The 12,742-nt window shown below is 37.1% G+C and overlaps 1 protein-coding gene across 2 annotated transcripts in view; it reads left to right on the top strand.

Moving 5' to 3' along the window:
* Nucleotides 1–440: 440 nt before the first annotated feature.
* Nucleotides 441–12,742, top strand: part of cdh6 (cadherin 6) — a 30,907-nt gene continuing 18,605 nt past the window's right edge. For both annotated transcript variants that reach the window (XM_082172239.1, XM_082172238.1), the window contains exon 1: nucleotides 441–570. The gene's annotated coding sequence lies outside the window, so the exon portion shown is untranslated. The remainder of the gene's footprint in view (nucleotides 571–12,742) is intronic.

The following is a 12,742-nucleotide window of genomic DNA, read 5'->3' as shown; positions in this document are numbered from 1 at the left end:
AGCTCTTCAGAAAATAAGTCAGGTTTAAAATAACATGAGTACATTACAGGAATTCTTTTTTTTTTTTGGGGGGGGGGGGGGGGGGGGGGGGGGAATATATATTTAAAAGCCAGGTAAACGCAATGAACTTTAATCATTTATTTCATAAATAAAAATAAATTTCCCTCTACGGCCAAAAATAAATAAATGAATAAATAAATAAATAGATTCATGATAAACTGAATTAAAGTAGAGGTAATAGCAGCTAGTGACCTAAATCTCCAAACAGACGAGACGATATCAAATAATGCAGGCTTAATTTTCAAACTACTTTCGCATCCCTTAATGTTCATGATCCCTCTCAGTCACCGCGCTATGTGACAGCCAATCAGCGGCTCTGTCGCTTAGACCGCACGAGAGAGAGAGAGAGAGAGAGAGAGAGAGAGAGAGAGAGAGAGAGAGAGAGAGAGAGATGCTCCGCACAGTGGAGGGGACACAGGCAGTCCTGACTCAGTCCACACAGTAGTGTCTTCACAGCGCTCAGAGGATACACATCGAAACCAGGACTACTGTCGACTCCTCAGCACTGAGGTGAGTGGAGGAAATTAACTGTAGCCTACTTACCTCATTTTGCGTTTAATGTAACGGCTCTGCATTTAACATTTAACGTGTGACCTCAACAGTTAGATCTTAGCTTATGCCGTAGACTGACTTTCATGGATGCGCGTGGATGATGATGATGGCTGTCAAAATTTGCCGGGATACTTTTTTTTTGTGTGCAAACTATTAAGCTACTTTTAAGTGATTTGTATCGCAGCGTGATACGTATCATAGCATCAAAACATGTGTAGCCTACCATATTATTTCCTGTTCATTGTATTTCCAATTTTCTGTTTTTAGTTTTACACGCCCAGATATAATACTGCACGCGATAGTGTTGTCAGGGCCCGAACACCCAGGTGCGAGGACCCTCTTGGAACTGCTGTTTATTTACTCTTGTTTTATTTAAATGCGTAACTTAATATTTTAATGCAAAATGTTAAAATGATTTTTTTGAGGAAAGTTCGGACTATTGTTGTCTATAAGCTACAACCTACTGTAAAAATGTTGTCATCTTTGTTTCCATCTGTCCATTTAACTTGTGAAAATAATAACTTTTTCATAATTTTTTTTAATGGTTTCAACTTGATTTTCTTAACAAGTAATTCAATTCAAAGTGGGGAAAGGTGTAATGAATGTATCACTGCATATTGTGACCGGGTGGTTTTACTTAACAATTTAGCTATTAAACTTAATTTTTTCAGTTTTAGTGGGTTGACATTTTGTACAGTTTATGCACTGTCCGTCTGTTGTGTAGCATGGCAGAAAGTAATGTCATTGGTTATTTTTGTAACCTATTATGGCTTTTTTTTTTTTTTTTTTTTTTTTTTGAGGTGATAACACCAAACAATAAGTGTATTTATTGTATTTATTTGTAAACCTGTTCCAGCATTCATCGTATTTCAGTGTCAGGCCTGTTAAAACTGAGTTTTTTAATTTTTTTTATTGTGATTACCAGATCTGAAAAAGTCATATATATATATATATGCTAGACATTACTCTTCGCGAGTACAATCTCTATAAAATGATTTTAAAATCCTCATCCAGTAATTATGAATGACTGAAAAATTAATGGAGAAGTCATGGGAATTCAATGATCAAAAGGTGTGGGAACATGTTCAGACTGTAGTACTGTTCAAGGCCTTTTATGTCAGGCACCTGTAGATTTTTGGGTGGATTGATTAAAGTTGTTCTATATTATGTAAATTATTCATAAATTCAAGGACTTCTTCAGATTTTATTATGAGGAAGAACCACAGTAGTTGCAAAAAAATTCTAAAATGTGTCAGAGGTTTTTTTTTTTTTTTTTTGACAATGTTATTATTTAGTTGTACTTGTACAAAAATATATTAATATTTATACTTTCCAGTCATTGCGGCAATGCCGTTTTTAATCCACTAAATTGCTGGATTTGACACACTGTAAAAAATCTTAGTCTGGCAAATACTGGTTGAACAACTGTGGTCCTCAGAAGATATGGTTGCTTCTAAGGTGTTCTACTCATACTTTGGTTGGATTTTAGGCCATATAGTGTACGTAATAAACAGCAGACTTGGTTATTTATGACAATTCTAATGTTAAGAATATTTTTGAGAAATAATAAGGCAACTGCTAGATGGGTTTATTCAAGTTGATGTTAGTTAATAGCATACTGGATGCAACGATATGCAAGTTTAAGTTCAGTTCTCCTTTATTTAATTTTTTTAATGTTAAACATGGGTCTTTTAAGAGATAATGGAAAGCCTACAACATCCAACAGCTTTTTAAAATACAAACGTATCATTTGTTAGCATATTGAGAAAATGTTAGCATATTGAGAAATATGTCACCTAATAATCAAAGGGTTAGAAAATGCTTGCAATTCTGTTTGGGTTCAGATATAGATTGCCAAATTGTACATAGATAGATAGTAAGGCCAAATGACCTTTGACTTGCTGAAATTCTTTGACAACAAGCCTCATTACAACTGGATGGAGAATCAAATGCATATTAGCTGTTGTTTTTATCATGGCCATTTTAATTAAATCTAAGAGTCTGTCTGAGAGGTTATTTATTTATTAAAAAACACAAAACAATAAAAGCATTTTAATGGCAATTGTCATAGCTGTCATGCTACATTCAAACAAACAGATTTTAAAATATGATGTTCTAAGAAACAATAGAATTTCTTTTGTGATCAAAAGTTTCACACTTTGACAGTCTTAATAGTTTGAGAGTTTTGCGTTCTCAGATTGTGAGGAAGCCTGTATGCAAATGTTTCAGTAGTCTCTGTATGATAATTAGATCAGAGCTATCTGTCACCTGACATGACAATGGCCCAGTAAAAGCTGTGTTTGCTCGCAGGAGATGAAGCAGGATAACATTGATTAGCACATGCACATGATTAATTTCTCCCAAGAGTGATTTATGAATCCATCATGCTTTTACCTCAATAATGGAACACCTACAAAAATTATACTTTCAGACAATTGAACTAAAAAACAAAACAAAAAAAAACTTCTCTCAAGAAAAGCATGACTTGGAGTTTAAGCCTATTTTTCCAAGGTATGGGTAATTTGCTGTTCTTATGTGTAGAACACTTCCAAAATCAATAGAACAGTGTTTATCTACAGCCGCTTTAGTCCAATACGAGGCGATTGATTTTCTTTACCAATTCATCGTCCGCTATCTGTTTTCAGTTTCCTGGCTTGTTGTTCTTGTTGTTTGCTAATTTGAACGGATGGGAACGGAGGGCCTGGCGACTGAAACCGTGTCTCAAGTGAATCTTTAAATGGGCTCGCAAAGGAAAATATTCTTCAACATTTTTGTCTATGATAATAAGTTTGCATCTTCCAGCAGGGTGTTGTTATTTTCTTTCATCCACATATCCCTATAGGAAATTGGGATATGAGAGCTCTGGACGTCCTCCATAGATACTCAACACATCAGTCAGTGTGTAAGATGACAGGGCAGATCACAGAGAGTGCGAGTTGGAGGGAATTTGGGGGGAAAAAATAGCATTGATGATGAAAAACAAACTTGAAACAGAATTTGCTATGCACAATGAATATTTCTGCCATTCATGCTGGTGCTTAAGAATAAATAAGGATCGCTTGCTTTCTTTGTGCTGAGTGCAGTGTGTAATAAGAATGCAGATGACAGAGACACCATGCTAGCGGTCCTGCCATGGCTGCGTTTATGTAAGATTATTTATTTGGTCAACGCATGACTACTCTGAATGTGACCTGTGACTCTCCCCATCTTAATCACAGTGAATTAGGTGAATTAGCTAAACTTCAGTTCTGAATCTTCTGAGTGTGTGTACGGTTAATCAGAAGGGTGGGACACTTTTTTAATTAAACGTTTGCGGTGCCTATGTATCCTTCAGTCATCAACATTAAGATTTAGAGATGCTTTGATAAAGCGTTATTAGTAGTTCAGCACAAATTTGATTTTGCGAGTCTGGAGATCCTTTAATCGTAAATCCTCCTCAAAGTTTGTTATTTGTGTTTGAAGTGACTTGATTCATGTTCGCAGTGACTTGCTCAGCTCGGCTGTCTCTGCTGATGTGATATGCTCTGGCTGGTACATGTCGAAGCGGAGTTCTCCACCCATGTATGCAGAGAAACATGAGTCCGCTATATACATTTTTTATAGTCATATACAAGACATCTCTAACTGTCTCCATATGTCCACCATTTTACACTAGGAGGGAACAAGTCCCATGTGCATGGAAATTTGTGTGTGGCTAATCATCTGGTGGCTGGTGTTTGAAATTCAGCCCCATTGAACTCTATTGCGCTCACTGTGTAGCGATATATCTCCTTCAGCATAGCTTGTAACACAGTCTAGATTTGCATAACTGAGAAGCTTCCCCCCTTTGGAAGTTGAAACTGTGTCCACAAAATGTGGCGGCACCTAATTACTCAGCAGAGCTGAGTTGTCAAAAATGGGCTATCTGCGCAGGCAGCATCCAATCATGTAGTCCACTTTCAGGCACAATAATAGGCCTAATGTCATTAATGTTCTTTTCAGTTGTCATGGTTCTTTCAATTGATTGCTTTCTCTTATTACGTGCGAGTCAGTCCAAAATGAGGCAGAATGTATTACAGCTCTCCAATTTTCAAACCTGCCCTGGACATGTGTGAAATGAATTACACCAGCACCGAAAATGTCCATTCTGTTGAGGAATCACAGTTGTCTCAAACCTAGATTGGTCAGACAATCTAGCCTGGATATTTTCTGCCGGTGACATCTCACACCGAAACTGCAATACTGATATATTTACCCTTGGAAAAACAAACTGTCATACAAGCAGCATGGCCCAAAAGCAAATAGTTATTAACTGGAAGACGACACAGTCAGAGTGTGGTCACAGAAAGGGCACAGGCCCCAAGAGCAAAGAGCAAGAAATACAAGCTACATACAGATTACTGTATGGCTGATGTATTTAATGGCAAATGAAGTACAATCTGTTATTGGAAGAATACGCTTTTCTTTTTTTAAGAAGTAGGTATGCACAAATATCTTTGTCCCTAATCAGTGAAAGGAGTGGATTTACAATTCCTTTTCTTGTATTCAATAATGAATTGGAAATCATAGTAAAAAAAAAAAAAAAAAGGATATATATATATGGTATTTGTATTACAGGTAATATCTGTATTTGGTATCAGAGAGGTGACTGAGGGTCTGATCCATTTTAGTAATACAGTGCTTGCTCATTTAGCCCAGCTTCCAGATAATAAATATGTATTTGCTTTGCAATCAATTAATTTGATGATAGAACCAAATTAGCCAAGATTCATAATAGCTGTACAAGACAACTATGTCTAAGCTCCTGCTGAGTGTTGTGGCTGGCTTTTCTTGATGAAACTGCAAACTCTTCTTTTGAAGATTGCATCTTGTGACTCCTGGTCTTCCTTCATCATATCTGGGTCTGTAGCAGTAAAATCCCCTACATCAGTTATCGGCTAATTGTTTTTTTTGTTTTTTTAATTATGAGCTTATCAGTTACTTTTAAATTTGTTGTTAAATTGTGCATGATATTTAATTGTGCATCTCCTATTTTTTTATACATTACCTTTGGTCACTTGAAGTCATCTTTAACAAATCTGTAAATGTATTGTAGATATAAAAAAAATTATATTCATTGTAATACACAATATTAATTAATTAACTTAAATTATATATATATATATATATATATATATTCATTTAGACAAACTATTGTAGAATTTTTATATCCAATATTTATTGTTTATTGTTCCATTACATAAAAAATAATCGGCTTATCAGTTTGTTTTTAATTGGTTGATATTGGATATTTAATTGTGCATTCTAATTTCTCGTATTTCTTCATTTAGATTACCTTTGCACTCACTTAAAGTTGACCTTTAAAATTACTGTTAAATGTAATATTTAGCATTTCTCAAAATGTATATCTAATTTTCATATTAATTATAATATACAATATTAATATATTCACTTGTAGCACCTAGCAATAAAACAATTATTATTATTATTTTTTACTTATCTAGACAAACTTGCAGCATTTTTATATCAGCCATTTATTGTTCATTGTCCATACTAGCATAAAAATCTTATTTTATAAGGCTTTTCATCACAGTTGACAAATCCCGGGCCGCCAGAGTACAGCTTTTCCACCGTTACATAGCTTGGTCCAAAGAAAGAAAGTATAAAAGAAAAGAAGTCAGTTTAATCAACAGCCTTTAACCTTTGCTCTCTGCTTGCCTTCGGCATATATGGTGGCTTTTAATTCAAAGAATTTTCCAGTTGCCAGTCACTGGGTTTATTTATTTGTGGTCACAGAGCATTGATATTTTCAATTGTATTGTTGCGTTTGTTAATGTCAATAAATGTCATTATTGATTATTTCTGTTGATATATATTTTTTTCTTTCCTTGTCGTGTGGGGCCTGAACTATATCAACAAAGATGCAGAATCAAATGTCAGAGTATGTTGTGATTGCAATCACGATGACTTCTTGTGACCTTTTGAAATGGAAGCATTGTTACCTTGATTGTAAAAATCCTGTCTTTGAAACTTCTTTCCACAAAGCAAGAGTTAAAGGCATAAAACAACACAATGAATTACGACCTAGTCAGGAACGGTTCCATTTAGATACCTTCATGAAAATCACGGCCATAAATTGAAACACAGTCTGGGGGTTAAACAACCACGTCTCATTCTGTCTGAAACACAAGTCTCTTGTGTTTACCAAGGTAAAGGTGCCACACTTACAAGATGTTGTGAGTCTGAGGATGAGTTAATGGCATTGTCAAGTTGTAAAAGGGCCTTCAGGGTAGAACACACAATAAATATAAACTATGATCCGAGAAAGAGTCTGTTTGACTTTGACAGCCTCTGCAAAAACTCCATTAGCACCATGTTTGTGATCTGCGTATTTGTCAGTCATGGAAGTGACAAGTAAACAAGCACGCATGTAAACGCGCACGCACAAAACAACCAGACGCGGATACATTTGCATTGCAATGGGAGCTGCATTCCAGGGCTGAATCACAATGCTGAAGGGAGGCTTCTGTCTCGTAGGCTCCCGCGGAGTTCGTTACACACGCCGTAAAACTGCTGTTCCCACGGCTTCTCCTTTGCCTCATGAGGGGAACCCTAAACAAACACCCCACTATGCTGTTATGGGATTACAGGGAAACCTTTCCAGCTCCACTGTAAACGCCAGGGCCACACTGACACAAAGGTCAACAGGTGTTTTGTGCTATCTATTTGAACAGTCTGTACGAATTGACAAAGGAAGGACAAGCTGCAGTCTATCACGCGACGCTCTCGTGAGCAAATGAATGTTATGCGGCTAAATGGGGATTTGAGGCGCATTTGATTTTAGCAGGTTTGGCTAAATTGCTTTAATTCAGCACACAGTACGGTCTGCTCCAGGCAATTTGTGCAGCAAAAACACACGCTTTCACCGTCTTTATGGCCGACCAGGAAAAGCAGATTCTAAGTCAGTGGCACAACATTGCTTCCAGATCACATTATGGCCTCTCTCGTTACGTAATTAAGAGGACCCATCTGGTACGGGCAGCGCTCCCTGACACTAATTGTGTTGGTGTGCACATGGCCATCCCATTGAGCAAAAAAAGACCTCCAACATATGAATCCATTATCTCCTACTGTTCAGATTAGGGTGCACATGTTTCCAGGGAGATTATGGTGGAGGCTCGGGGGACGCTTGTGTCTTGTAGGGTCGAGACTTGAGGATTAAGTCTACGGTGTGGTAGCCCTGTTGGTTAAGCACTTCCAACAATCTAGTCACATGCCGGGAGTATGTTACAATGTGCTGTTATATCAAGTGACTCCTTTTATGTGTGTGTAGACTAGAGATAATCGGTTTTGGCCGATATTCATACTTTCATACTTTTTATGAAAATGTTAGGGGGTTCTTTAAATTCCCCCTGTGGTGAAAATCAAGCTGTTAATGTTGTTTATATGTCTATGTGGTGTTTTAATATGCTTTAAGACAATCCATGTGCAAATGCACAAGTCAACACCATTGCTGAGTATTTTCTCTTTCAAACTGCAGTGATCTAAAGACAGTCTCAAAAACGCGTTTTGAAATCGCTGGTGTTTCTGACTTCACAAACTACCTTGTAACCAATCACGTCAACGTGTGACCGTCAACGAGTGGATCTCTGAGCTGGCATGAGTGGAGGCCTGGCTAATTTGCATATTCATAGAAACGCGCATACTAAATGAGGCAAGGGTGTAGATTTATATTTTTTTAATTTTTTAAAGGAAAAAAAAACGTTTAAATATAAAATGATTTTTTTAAGGGATAAAATGATTGACTACAGGGGGACATTGGGTTTGTTTGGCAAGTCTCCAAAGAATAGCACCCAACAATAGGTAATGTAATTTCATGTATTATTATTATTAGTAGTAGTAGTGGTAATATTACAGCAAAAATATGACATTTCAGTTTTTTCATTATGATAATAACAATTATTTGTATCATTATTATTTTTGTATTGTTATAGCTAAACACTATGCATTATATTTGTATTATTATAAAAAGAATTATTCTTATTGCAAATGAAAATGAAAATAAAAATTAAAAAGTGATGATAATAATTAAATATAAAATATTATTGTTATAATTATTGGCAAAATAATAATAATAATTATAATAAAAATAATAATGCATATGTTGTAGTTTTAGTTCATTTGCGTCAAATACAATAGGCTATTTCAAATTTAGTTTGGAATATCAGTCATTGGATACTTAATTCTTAACATTAAAAAATCCATCAGTATCGATCATAAAAACAGTATATCAGTTGATTGTGTGCTGTTATATGATACTCCAGTCCCACAGTATATATTTATCTGCTTACTATCACTGATTTATTTCAGATCTTAGCCTTTTTGCCATCAGGTAAACGTGTTATTGCATTTAAACCTCAAGTGATGTGTATAAATAGCCCTGGCAAATGTAGGGTAGGTCAGATATGGGAAAAAAACGTATGTCTAAAATGAATAAATCAATCATCGCTTACAGCCGAGCTAGAGTGTTGCAGGATAAGTGATACCTTAGCATTCGAAAACCCAGCTGTCTAGACAGCCCTTTCCCCCCAAACAGACAAATCAATATATATTGATTACCCACTATGCCCTGGGGAATGACACGGATACGCTGCTTGGCAGGCAAGTGCACCGAGCGGACCGAAGAGGAGCTCGAATCTGTTTAAGTGTGCCACCCTGACTGAATTTGTGTTCACCTGATCTCGACTTTGCCTCTCATGCACTGTTGCTCAGTGGTAGGAAGAGAACCACAATCAAACATGGCACATGTCTCCTACCATTTGCTCGAGAGAGATGAGTACTAGCTAGAGAGTTTTCTCTTGGTGTTTTCACTAAGCTGTGATGTAGCCAGAAGCTACGTGAGAATTTCTTTGCAGAGATCCCAAAAAAAAAAAAAAAAAAAAAAACAGATTCACACAGCTCAGAGAAATCAAACATTTATGCTATCGCTATCATGAGACGCTATATCATGTACCTTGGCTATGCAAACAAGAATGACCTATTTAAAAAACGTGACGTCTAGTCTTTCTAGTTAATGGCTGGTGGTCCGGTGACTTATTCATTTTAATAGAGAGCCTGGAGACAGTGTGTGGCATTAGCTAGCTCTGTTTCTCTCTGCTCTGCTGGTCTGTGTTCCTGCAGCAAGAATTGTTACCTGTCGCCTCCCTTCTCGCTGCCCGTGGCTGACATTCTCCTTCTCTCACTCCTAATTGCCCCTGTGGGACTTATCAGGGCTGCTGTGGCTGTCTGCAGCGTGGCAGAGCTTTCAGCGAGGGCCGCGCGAGGGCCCCCGCCCCTCTCTCTCTCTCTCTCTCTCTCTCTCTCTCTCTCTCTCTCTCTCTCTCTCTCTCTCTCTCTCTCTCTCTCTCTCTCTCTCTCTCTCTCTCTCTCTCTCTCTCTCTCTCTGGCACTTCCTGCCGTCTGACCGACTCCCCGCGTCCTCCACAGGTGTCGCCGGTCTTCCTCCCTCACCTGTCAGCCCCCACTTCGCTCGCGTTCCCAAAGGGCCTCTGAGGGTACTGTGTCTTTGAAAGAAAAAAAAATATATATAAAAAAAATAGAATAAAAATAGGATGTGATGTCTCAAGGTCAGACTGCATGGTAAATTGCCTGATCTGAAAACAAAAGCAGATTACGTTCAGGCAGACGCGAGTGAGGTGCTGTTGAGGTTAATTTGTTTTGTCTGTGTTTTGGATAGCAGACAACCGTGGCACAGTTTATGGCAGGCACCCTGAGAGTTAATTACTTTATCGTTGCATTAATTGAAACATGAAAAATGTAAACATGCTAGTGTAACGGAGTCAGTTTAAAGGTGATGTGTGTCATTTATTCCATGTGGGCTGATTTCTCAGAAAAGTGTGAAGTTGAACTGGTAGCATCTGGTTGTTTGAGATTCCACACCAATTTGACACTGCAACATTGGTTTAATCAATGGCGTGAGTTTGGGGCGGGACTATTTGGTTTGCGACCAATCGCTGACAGGGGGTGTGTTTGGAGAAACTGTTATTATTTTTGCAGTTCGATTTAGTGATGCTAGTGACACAAACATTACACACTACAGCTTTAAGTTAATTGTTAGTTTACCAAAATAATATATTATCATTTTATTTGGACTTCAGTAGTCATGTAATAATAATAATAATAATAAAATAACCAGGGGCAACCAACATTAAAGGGATAGTTCACTTTGAAATACATTTTTGGTATGTTTTAGCTTACCTCAAGGGTATCCAAGATGTAGGTGTCTTTTTTTCCGCAGTAGTTTCAATTTTGATATTTTTAGGTCAAACCGTTCTTGTCTGTCAGTCATATAATGCAGGTATATGGTCACTGTCGCAAAGAGCATGCACAGAGTCCAAATTAAAACAATTCCCCGTCGTCCAAATTAAACAATTCCCCTTCGTAAGTACACATTGATGGCCTAAGACACGAAACGAGCGGTTTGTGTGAGAAAACGAACAGTATTTATATAGTTTTTACCTCTTATACACAGCCATGTCCGAGTGATCTGATCTGACGTGTGCGCAGACTGGTGCATAGATATATACACACTAGATGTCGCCTTGTCTACGGCAGTTCATTGGAACGAATGTCTTTAAGGCGACATCTAGTGTATATATCTATGCACCAGTCTGCGTACACGTCAGATCAGATCACTCGGACATGACTGCGTATAAGAGGTAAAAACGATATAAATACTGTTCGTTTTCTCACACAAACCGCTCGTTTCGTGTCTTAGGCCATCAATGTGTACTTACGATGGGGAATTGTTTAATTTGGACGACGGGGAATTGTTTTAATTTGGACTCTGTGCTTGTTCTTTGAGACAGTGACCATCGACCTGCATTATATGACTGACAGACAAGAACGGTTTGACCTAAAAATATCAAAATTGAAACTACTGCGGAAAAAAAGACACCTACATCTTGGATGCCCTTGAGGTAAGCTAAAACATACCAAAAATTTATTTCAAAGTGAACTATCCCTTTAAGTTTTCTAAATCCATTAAAATCATAAAAAATATAAAACACTAACATGTTTACCCCTTTTTCATTTTAAATTGGAAATTGGAAGTCGCTCCAATGCAAACAAATCTTATTACATTTAAAAAAAAATAAAAAATCTTAAAGGATGAGGTTAATAGGCATATATATTATCACCCTCTAGTGACACTTTTACATAATGGCAATGGCGGGTTTAAGGATATGGCACAATTTAAAAAAATATATATAATTATAATAAAAAATTCTTATTTTATAGAAAATATTATTTAGACATTATCACTTTTATTTTATTTTAGTTAGGTTTAGAGTCATGAAAATATATTTTATTAAGTTTTCCTAGTAATGTTATTTTGTCTTCTTTTTTAGTTTATGATAATGACCTTGGTTTGGAACAACATTAGGGTAAATACTGTAGATGATGACAGATTTTTTCATTTTTGTGTGTATTATTCTTTTTAGGAACTCAATCATGACTTTCACAGTATAAGACTGATATAAAGAGTCTGTAGTGATGTGGATCAGCATGTATCAAATGACACATTGGTGAGGCTGTAAAATGAAGTGCTGTGTGAGACACTATGTGAAACCAAAGTGTCCCATTGAGTTGTCTTAGGTTTGTGCTTATATTTAAAGACAGCAGGGGAATTTTCATCCTTCACTATCCATCTCCCTCCCAGCAGGATGGACTTGTAAATGAACGAGCAGACATTTTGTGCTGGAAACTGTGTCTGTTCAGTCTGACACACCATGTAACAAAACCGCTTTAGATCCAGCTGAGTTCCCCCGGCAGGACTGTGTCAAGGGATTTGCCAGGTCACAGAGCTGAGCAAAATGGCTGCCTGAGTTTGACTAATGTGCTCCAGGAGCCCGTTCTCTTTGCCCAGGAGTTTTGGGTGGCTGAAATTCATTAAAGAGCAGCATCCGTAAACTACAATTGTTGGACATAACAGGGGCCACATCTCCCATTTTGCTTCCCTGTTTGTACTGAAATGCACACATAGAATCATGCGCATGCATACAGTATGTTTATACATACGTAGAGCCCCCATAATAATTTCTAGCTCATTGACTTTGACAGTAAATCAATATCCTGTGCTATCTATTGTTAC

This window comes from Leuciscus leuciscus (assembly GCF_965113295.1).
Source record: "Leuciscus leuciscus genome assembly, chromosome: 6".
Lineage (NCBI taxonomy): Eukaryota > Metazoa > Chordata > Actinopteri > Cypriniformes > Leuciscidae > Leuciscus > Leuciscus leuciscus.
The sequence above is the reverse complement of the archived record's forward strand: the minus strand, read 5'-3'. Positions and strand labels throughout refer to the sequence as shown.